Raw genomic sequence first — 8,828 nt, 5'->3', positions numbered from 1 at the left:
TTGACCGGGGGGCAGTGAGACTTCATTGTAGTGCAGATTTCCTTTGCAAACTTGCTTTGTTGGCCAAAAAGGGCGTATGCGTTTTTTCCTGAATATATTCAGGAAAAAACGCATACGCCCTTTTTGGCCAAGTGCATCATTGTGGACGTTCTGCCTCTTTTCCTATGCTTTACATGCAATTCCAGTCTACCTCCTGAAATCGGTTTCCTGCAATTCTGCCCCGCATTCAACTCCTCTTGGCAGCCTTACTGCAATATATTTTTGGAAGATAGCTGTCATTTATAACTCTGCAGGTTTGTGAATTACAGTGCCCCTGAGCTCCTTTCTTCAACTCGCTTTCTTGTGAGCTGGCCGCAACACCGCAAGATTGCTTCCGGCCCTAGTTTGGTTCCGGCACGGCATGCTGGGCCTTTGGTTAATTCCTCTTCCTGGTGGGAAATGAGAGTTAAATTTGCCCGTCCAGACACCTCCACCTAGTCTCTCATTGGTTCTCCCTATTCCTGTTCATTTTCCACAGAAATTGCAAACTGGGCCAAACAGGAGGTTAAAGGCACTGACTCTCCAAGTGGGGAGAGTGTTAGTAAAGCATCTGGAATGTTGCACCCGAGTACCAGGGGACGAAAACTGAGACACATTTGAACACGTTTTCCGATCACATGGTGGATCATACTCTGGGTTCCACATGCATGTTTTAGCTGAAGGAAGAATCCCTTAAACATGGAGAGTTGAGACCCATGGAATGGGTACCATGCAATATGACTTCAAAGGGTCTGCATTTGCTCACCGAACCTCACCAATCCTATCACTGCTGCGCTTATGCCGCTGTACACACGCTTGATCCTCTTTCGGATACATATAAATCCATAGGTTTTAAGATTCTTACTAGTCAGGTATATTCTTAGGCGTTTAATATGGGGTGTTGAGTCCACTTCGTTGAGCAAGGAGTAGCTCTTGTCTATTACATATTTGGCTTATGGAACGGTATCTGTGCTAATTTCAATCTCTGGTTTTATGAAGCACCCCAACTCACCTTTCCCCTTAAGCAAGCATAAGTTGGTTTTCTACATTTGACACCTTCTTCTGTTTTGTAATTCAGTTCCTGTGTAGCCAAGTTTACATTCCGTGTATTAGTGATACCTTATGATGTTTCTTTTTCTGTGTGACTTATTTCACTTAGAATCATCGTACCTGAATCCACTCATTATGCTGCTACGGGCCTGATGACATAGATTTCATTGCTGAGTATATTGCATTTTACGTAAGTACCACAACTTTTTTATCCATTTTTCGCTTTCTGTGATATTGAACTTGTACCGTAAATGAGGTTCTTGTAAACAGAGCCAGCCCAAACTTTGGGGTGGCTGTGTCTTTTTGATTTTAATTTCCCTAAGCTATAGGACCATAAGTGAAAGTGCCCTAGGGTCTGTTGCTTTGTTTTTTGGATGTTTCAGGAAACACCATACACTTCTCCAGAGTGGCTTCTGGCAATTTACATCACGCCCGTCAGCATAACAGGGCTCCCAGTTCTCCATGGCCTGTTCTGCCTTTCTGGATTTTACACTTTTTTCAGATAGCCCTTTTGACCGGGGGGCAGTGAGACATCATTGTAGTGCAGATTTCCTTTGCAAGCTTGCTTGGTTGGCCAAAAAGGGCGTATGCGTTTTTTCCTGAATATATTCAGGAAAAAATGCATATGCGCTTTTTGGCCAAGTGCATCATTGTGGACGTTCTGCCTCTTTTCCTATGCTTTACATGCAATTCCAGTCTACCTCCTGAAATCGGTTCCCTGCAATTCTGCCCCGCATTCAACTCCTCTTGGCAGCCTTACTTCAATATATTTTTGGAAGATAGCTGTCATTTATAACTCTGCAGGTTTGTGAATTACAGTGCCCCTGAGCTCCTTTCTTCAACTCGCTTTCTTGTGAGCTGGCCGCAACACCGCAGGATTGCTTCAGGCCCTAGTGTTGTTCTGGCACGGCATGCTGAGCCTTTGGTTAATTCCTCTTCCTGGTGGGAAATGAGAGTTAAATTTGCCCGTCCAGACACCTCCACCTAGTCTCTCATTGGTTCTCCCTATTCCTGTTCATTTTCCACAGAAATTGCAAACTGGGCCAAACAGGAGTTTAAAGGCACTGACTCTCCAATTGGGGAGAGTGTTAGTAAAGCGTCTGGAATGTTGCACCCGAGTACCAGGGGACGAAAACTGAGACACATTTGAACACGTTTTCCGATCACACGGTGGATCATACTCTGGGTTCCACATGCATGTTTTAGCTGAAGGAAGAATCCCTTAAACATAGAGAGTTGAGACCCATGGAATGGGTACCATGCAATATGACTTCAAAGGGTCTGCATTTGCTCACCGAACCTCACCAATCCTATCACTGCTGCGTTTATGCCACTGTACACACGCTTGATTCTCTTTCGGAGACATATAAATCCATAGGTTTTAAGAGTCTTACTAGTCATGTATATTGTTAGGCGTTTAATATGGGGTGTTGAGTCCACTTCGTTGAGCAAGGAGTAGCTCTTGTCTATTACATATTTGGCTTATGGAACGGTATCTGTGCTAATTTCAATCTCTTGTTGTATGTAGCACCCCAACTCTCCTTTCCCCTTAAGCAAGCATAAGTGGGTTTTCTACATTTGACAACCTGTTCTGTTTTGTAATTCAGTTCCCGTGTAGCCAAGTTTACATTCCGTGTAGTAGTGATAACTTATCATGTTTCTTTTTCTGTGTGACTCATTTCACTTAGAATCATCGTACCTGAATCCACTCATTATGCTGCTACGGGCCTGATGACATAGATTTCATTGCTGAGTGATATTGCATTGTACGTAAGTACCACAACATCTTTATCCATTTTTCGCTTTCTGTGATATTGAACTTGTACCGTAAACGAGGTTCTTGTAAACAGAGCTGTCCCAAAATTTGGGGTGGCTGTGTCTTTTTGATTTTAATTTCCCTAAGCTATAGGACCATAAGTGGAAATACCCTAGGCTCTGTTGCTTTGTTTTTTGGATGTTTCAGGAAACATCATACACTTCTCCAGAGTGGCTGCTGGCAATTTACATCCCGCCCATCAGCATAAGAAGGCTCCTAGTTCTCCTTGGCCTGTCCTGCCTTTCTGGATTTTACACTTTTTTCAGATAGCCCTTTTGACCGGGGGGCAGTGAGACTTCATTGTAGTGCAGATTTCCTTTGCAAGCTTGCTTGCTTGGCCAAAAAGGGCGTATGCGTTTTTTCCTGAATATATTCAGGAAAAAACGCATACGCCCTTTTTGGCCAAGTGCATCATTGTGGACGTTCTGCCTCTTTTCCTATGCTTTACATGCAATTCCAGTCTACCTCCTGAAATCGGTTTCCTGCAATTCTGCCCCGCTTTCAACTATTCTTGGCTGCCTTACTTCAATATATTTTTGGAAGATAGCTGTCATTTATAACTCTGCAGGTTTGTGAATTACAGTGCCCCTGAGCTCCTTTCTTCAACTCGCTTTCTTGTGAGCTGTCCGCAACACCGCAGGATTGCTTCAGGCCCTAGTTTGGTTCCGGCATGGCATGTTGAGCCTTTGGTTAATTCCTCTTCCTGGTGGGAAATGAGAGTTAAATTTGCCCGTCCAGACACCTCCACCTAGTCTCTCATTGGTTCTCCCTATTCCTGTTCATTTTCCACAGAAATTGCAAACTGGGCCAAACAGGAGGTTAAAGGCACCGACTCTCCAAGTGGGGAGAGTGTTAGGAAAGCGTCTGGAATGTTGCACCCGAGTACCAGGGGACGAAAACTGAGACACATTTGAACACGTTTCCCGATGACACCGTGGATCATACTCTGGGTTCCACATGCATGTTTTAGCTGAAGGAAGAATCCCTTAAACATGGAGAGTTGAGACTCATGGAATGGGTACCATGCAATATGACTTCAAAGGGTCTGCATTTGCTCACCGAACCTCACTAGTCCTATCACTGCTGCGTTTATGCCGCTGTACACACGCTTGATTCTCTTTCGGAGACATATAAACCCATAGGTTTTAAGATTCTTACTAGTCAGGTATATTCTTAGGCGTTTAATATGGGGTGTTGAGTCCACTTCGTTGAGCAAGGAGTAGCTCTTGTCTATTACATATTTGGCTTATGGAACGGTATCTGTGCTAATTTGAATCTCTAGTTTTATGCAGCACCCCAGCTCACCTTTCCCCTTAAGCAAGCATAAGTTGGTTTTCTACATTTGACACCCTGTTCTGTTTTGTAATGCAGTTCTTGTGTAGCCAAGTTTACATTCCGTGTAGTAGTGATATCTTATGATGTTTCTTTTTCTGTGTGACTTATTTCACTTAGAATCATCGTACCTGAATCCACTCATTATGCGGCTACGGGCCTGATGACATAGATTTCATTGCTGAGTGATATTGCATTGTACGTAAGTAGCACAACTTCTTTATCCATTTTTCGCTTTCTGTGATATTCAACTTGTACCGTAAACGAGGTTCTTGTAAACAGAGCCGGCCGAAACTTTGGGGTGGCTGTGTCTTTTTGATTTTCATTTCCCTAAGCTATAGGACCATAAGTGGAAGTGCCCTAGGCTCTGTTGCTTTGTTTTTTGGATGTTTCAGGAAACACCATACACTTCTCCAGAGTGGCTGCTGGCAATTTACATCACGCCCATCAGCATAACTAGGCTCCCAGTTCTCCATGGCCTGTCCTGCCTTTCTGGATTTTACACTTTTTTCAGATGGCCCTTTTGACCGGGGGGCAGTGAGACTTCATTGTAGTGCAGATTTCCTTTGCAAGCTTGCTTGGTTGGCCAAAAAGGGCGTATGCGTTTTTTCCTGAATATATTCAGGAAAAAACGCATACGCCCTTTTTGGCCAAGTGCATCATTGTGGACGTTCTGCCTCTTTTCCTATGCTTTACATGCAATTCCAGTCTACCTCCTGAAATCGGTTTCCTGCAATTCTGCCCCGCTTTCAACTATTCTTGGCTGCCTTACTTCAATATATTTTTGGAAGATAGCTGTCATTTATAACTCTGCAGGTTTGTGAATTACAGTGCCCCTGAGCTCCTTTCTTCAACTCGCTTTCTTGTGAGCTGGCCACAACACCGCAGGATTGCTTCAGGCCCTAGATTGGTTCCGGCATGGCATGTTGAGCCTTTGGTTAATTCCTCTTCCTGGTGGGAAATGAGAGTTAAATTTGCCCGTCCAGACACCTCCACCTAGTCTCTCATTGGTTCTCCCTATTCCTGTTCATTTTCCACAGAAATTGCAAACTGGGCCAAACAGGAGGTTAAAGGCACCGACTCTCCAAGTGGGGAGAGTGTTAGTAAAGCGTCTGGAATGTTGCACCCGAGTACCAGAGGACGAAAACTGAGACACATTTGAACACGTTTTCCGATCACACGGTGGATCATACTCTGGGTTCCACATGCATGTTTTAGCTGAAGGAAGAATCCCTTAAACATGGAGAGTTGAGACCCATGGATGGGTACCATGCAATATGACTTCAAAGGGTCTGTATTTGCTTACCGAACCTCACCAATACTATTACTGCTGCGTTTATGCCACTGTACACACGCTTGATTCTCTTTCAGGGACATATAAATCCATAGGTTTTAAGATTCTTACTAGTCAGGTATATTCTTAGGCGTTTAATATGGGGTGTTGAGTTCACTTCGTTGAGCAAGGAGTAGCTCTTGTCTATTACATATTTGGCTTATGGAACGGTATCTGTGCTAATTTCAATCTCTTGTTGTATGCAGCACCCCAACTCACCTTTCCCCTTAAGCAAGCATAAGTTGGTTTTCTACATTTGACACCCTGTTCTGTTTTGTAATTCAGTTCCTGTGTAGCCAAGTTTACATTCCGTGTAGTAGTGATATCTTAGGATGTTTCTTTTTCTGTGTGACTTATTTCACTTAGAATCATCGTACCTGAATCCACTCATTATGCTGCTACGGGCCTGATGACATAGATTTCATTGCTGAGTGATATTGCATTGTACGTAAGTACCACAACTTCTTTATCCATTTTTCGCTTTCTGTGATATTCAACTTGTACCGTAAACGAGGTTCTTGTAAACAGAGCCGGCCGAAACTTTGGGGTGGCTGTGTCTGTTTGATTTTAATTTCCCTAAGCTATAGGACCATAAGTGGAAGTGCCCTAGGCTCTGTTGCTTTGTTTTTTGGATGTTTCAGGAAACACCATACACTTCTCCATAGTGGCTGCTGGCAATTTACATCCCGCCCATCAGCATAACAAGGCTCCCAGTTCTCCATGGCCTGTCCTGCCTTTCTGGATTTTACACTTTTTTCAGATGGCCCTTTTGACCGGGGGGCAGTGAGACTTCATTGTAGTGCAGATTTCCTTTGCAAGCTTGCTTGGTTGGCCAAAAAGGGCGTATGCGTTTTTTCCTGAATATATTCAGGAAGAAACGCATACGCCCTTTTTGGCCAAGTGCATCATTGTGGATGTTCTGCCTCTTTTCCTATGCTTTACTTGCAATTCCAGTCTACCTCCTGAAATCGGTTTCCTGCAATTCTGCACCGCTTTCAACTCCTCTTGGCAGCCTTCCTTCAATATATTTTTGGAAGATAGCTGTCATTTATAACTCTGCAGGTTTGTGAATTACAGTGCCCCTGAGCTCCTTTCTTCAACTCGCTTTCTTGTGAGCTGGCCGCAACACCGCAGGATTGCTTCAGGCCCTAGTTTGGTTCCGGCACGGCATGCTGAGCCTTTGGTTAATTCCTCTTCCTGGTGGGAAATGAGAGATAAATTTGCCCGTCCACACACCTCCACCTAGTCTCTCATTGGTTCTCCCTATTCCTGTTCATTTTCCACAGAAATTGCAAACTGGGCCAAACAGGAGTTTAAAGGCACTGACTCTCCAATTGGGGAGAGTGTTAGTAAAGCGTCTGGAATGTTGCACCCGAGTACCAGGGGACGAAAACTGAGACACATTTGAACACGTTTTCCGATCACACGGTGGATCATACTCTGGGTTCCACATGCATGTTTTAGCTGAAGGAAGAATCCCTTAAACATGGAGAGTTGAGACCCATGGAATGGGTACCATGCAATATGACTTCAAAGGGTCTGCATTTGCTCACCGAACCTCACCAATCCTATCACTGCTGCGTTTATGCCACTGTACACACGCTTGATTCTCTTTCGGAGACATATAAATCCATAGGTTTTAAGAGTCTTACTAGTCATGTATATTGTTAGGCGTTTAATATGGGGTGTTGAGTCCACTTCGTTGAGCAAGGAGTAGCTCTTGTCTATTACATATTTGGCTTATGGAACGGTATCTGTGCTAATTTCAATCTGTTGTTGTATGTAGCACCCCAACTCACCTTTCCCCTTAAGCAAGCATAAGTGGGTTTTCTACATTTGACACCCTGTTCTGTTTTGTAATTCAGTTCCTGTGTAGCCAAGTTTACATTCCTTGTAGTAGTGATATCTTATGATGTTTCTTTTTCTGTGTGACTTATTTCAGTGAGAATCATCGTACCTGAATCCACTCATTATGCTGCTACGGGCCTGATGACATAGATTTCATTGCTGAGTGATATTGCATTGTACGTAAGTACCACAACTTCTTTATCCATTTTTCGCTTTCTGTGATATTCAACTTGTACCGTAAACGAGGTTCTTGTAAACAGAGCCGTCCCAAACTTTGGGGTGGCTGTGTCTTTTTGATTTTAATTTCCCTAAGCTATAGGACCATAAGTGGAAGTGCCCTAGGCTCTGTTGCTTTGTTTTTTGGATGTTTCAGGAAACACCATACACTTCTCCAGAGTGGCTGCTGGCAATTTACATCCCGCCCATCAGCATAACAAGGCTCCCAGTTCTCCATGGCCTGTCCTGCCTTTCTGGGTTTTACACTTTTTTCAGATGGCCCTTTTGACCGGGGGGCAGTGAGACTTCATTGTAGTGCAGATTTCCTTTGCAAGCTTGCTTGGTTGGCCAAAAAGGGCGTATGCGTTTTTTCCTGAATATATTCAGGAAAAAACGCATACGCCCTTTTTGGCCAAGTGCATCATTGTGGACGTTCTGCCTCTTTTCCTATGCTTTACATGCAATTCCAGTCTACCTCCTGAAATCTGTTTTCTGCAATTCTGCCCCGCTTTCAACTATTCTTGGCTGCCTTACTTCAATATATTTTTGGAAGATAGCTGTCATTTATAACTCTGCAGGTTTGTGAATTAAAGTGCCCCTGAGCTCCTTTCTTCAACTCGCTTTCTTGTGAGCTGGCCGCAACACTGCAGGATTGCTTCAGGCCCTAGTTTGGTTCTGGCATGGCATGTTGAGCCTTTGGTTAATTCCTCTTCCTGGTGGGAAATGAGAGTTAAATTTGCCCGTCCAGACACCTCCACCTAGTCTCTCATTGGTTCTCCCTATTCCTGTTCATTTTCCACAGAAATTGCAAACTGGGCCAAACAGGAGGTTAAAGGCACCGACTCTCCAAGTGGGGAGAGTGTTAGTAAAGCGTCTGGAATGTTGCACCCGAGTACCAGGGGATGAAAACTGAGACACATTTGAACACGTTTTCCGATCACACGGTGGATCATACTCTGGGTTCCACATGCATGTTTTAGCTGAAGGAAGAATCCCTTAAACATGGAGAGTTGAGACCCATGGAATGGGTACAATGCAATATGACATCAAAGGGTCTGCATTTGCTCACCGAACCTCACCAATCCTATCACTGCTGCGTTTATCCCGCTGTACACACGCTTGATCCTCTTTCGGAGACATATAAATCCATAGGTTTTAAGATTCTTACTAGTCAGGTATATTCTTAGTCGTTTAATATGGGGTGTTGAGTCCACT

Source organism: Leucopleurus acutus, assembly GCF_964270905.1.
Source record: "Leucopleurus acutus genome assembly, chromosome: 4".
NCBI classification, from domain to species: Eukaryota; Metazoa; Chordata; class Mammalia; order Artiodactyla; family Delphinidae; genus Leucopleurus; species Leucopleurus acutus.
The sequence above is the reverse complement of the archived record's forward strand: the minus strand, read 5'-3'. Positions refer to the sequence as shown.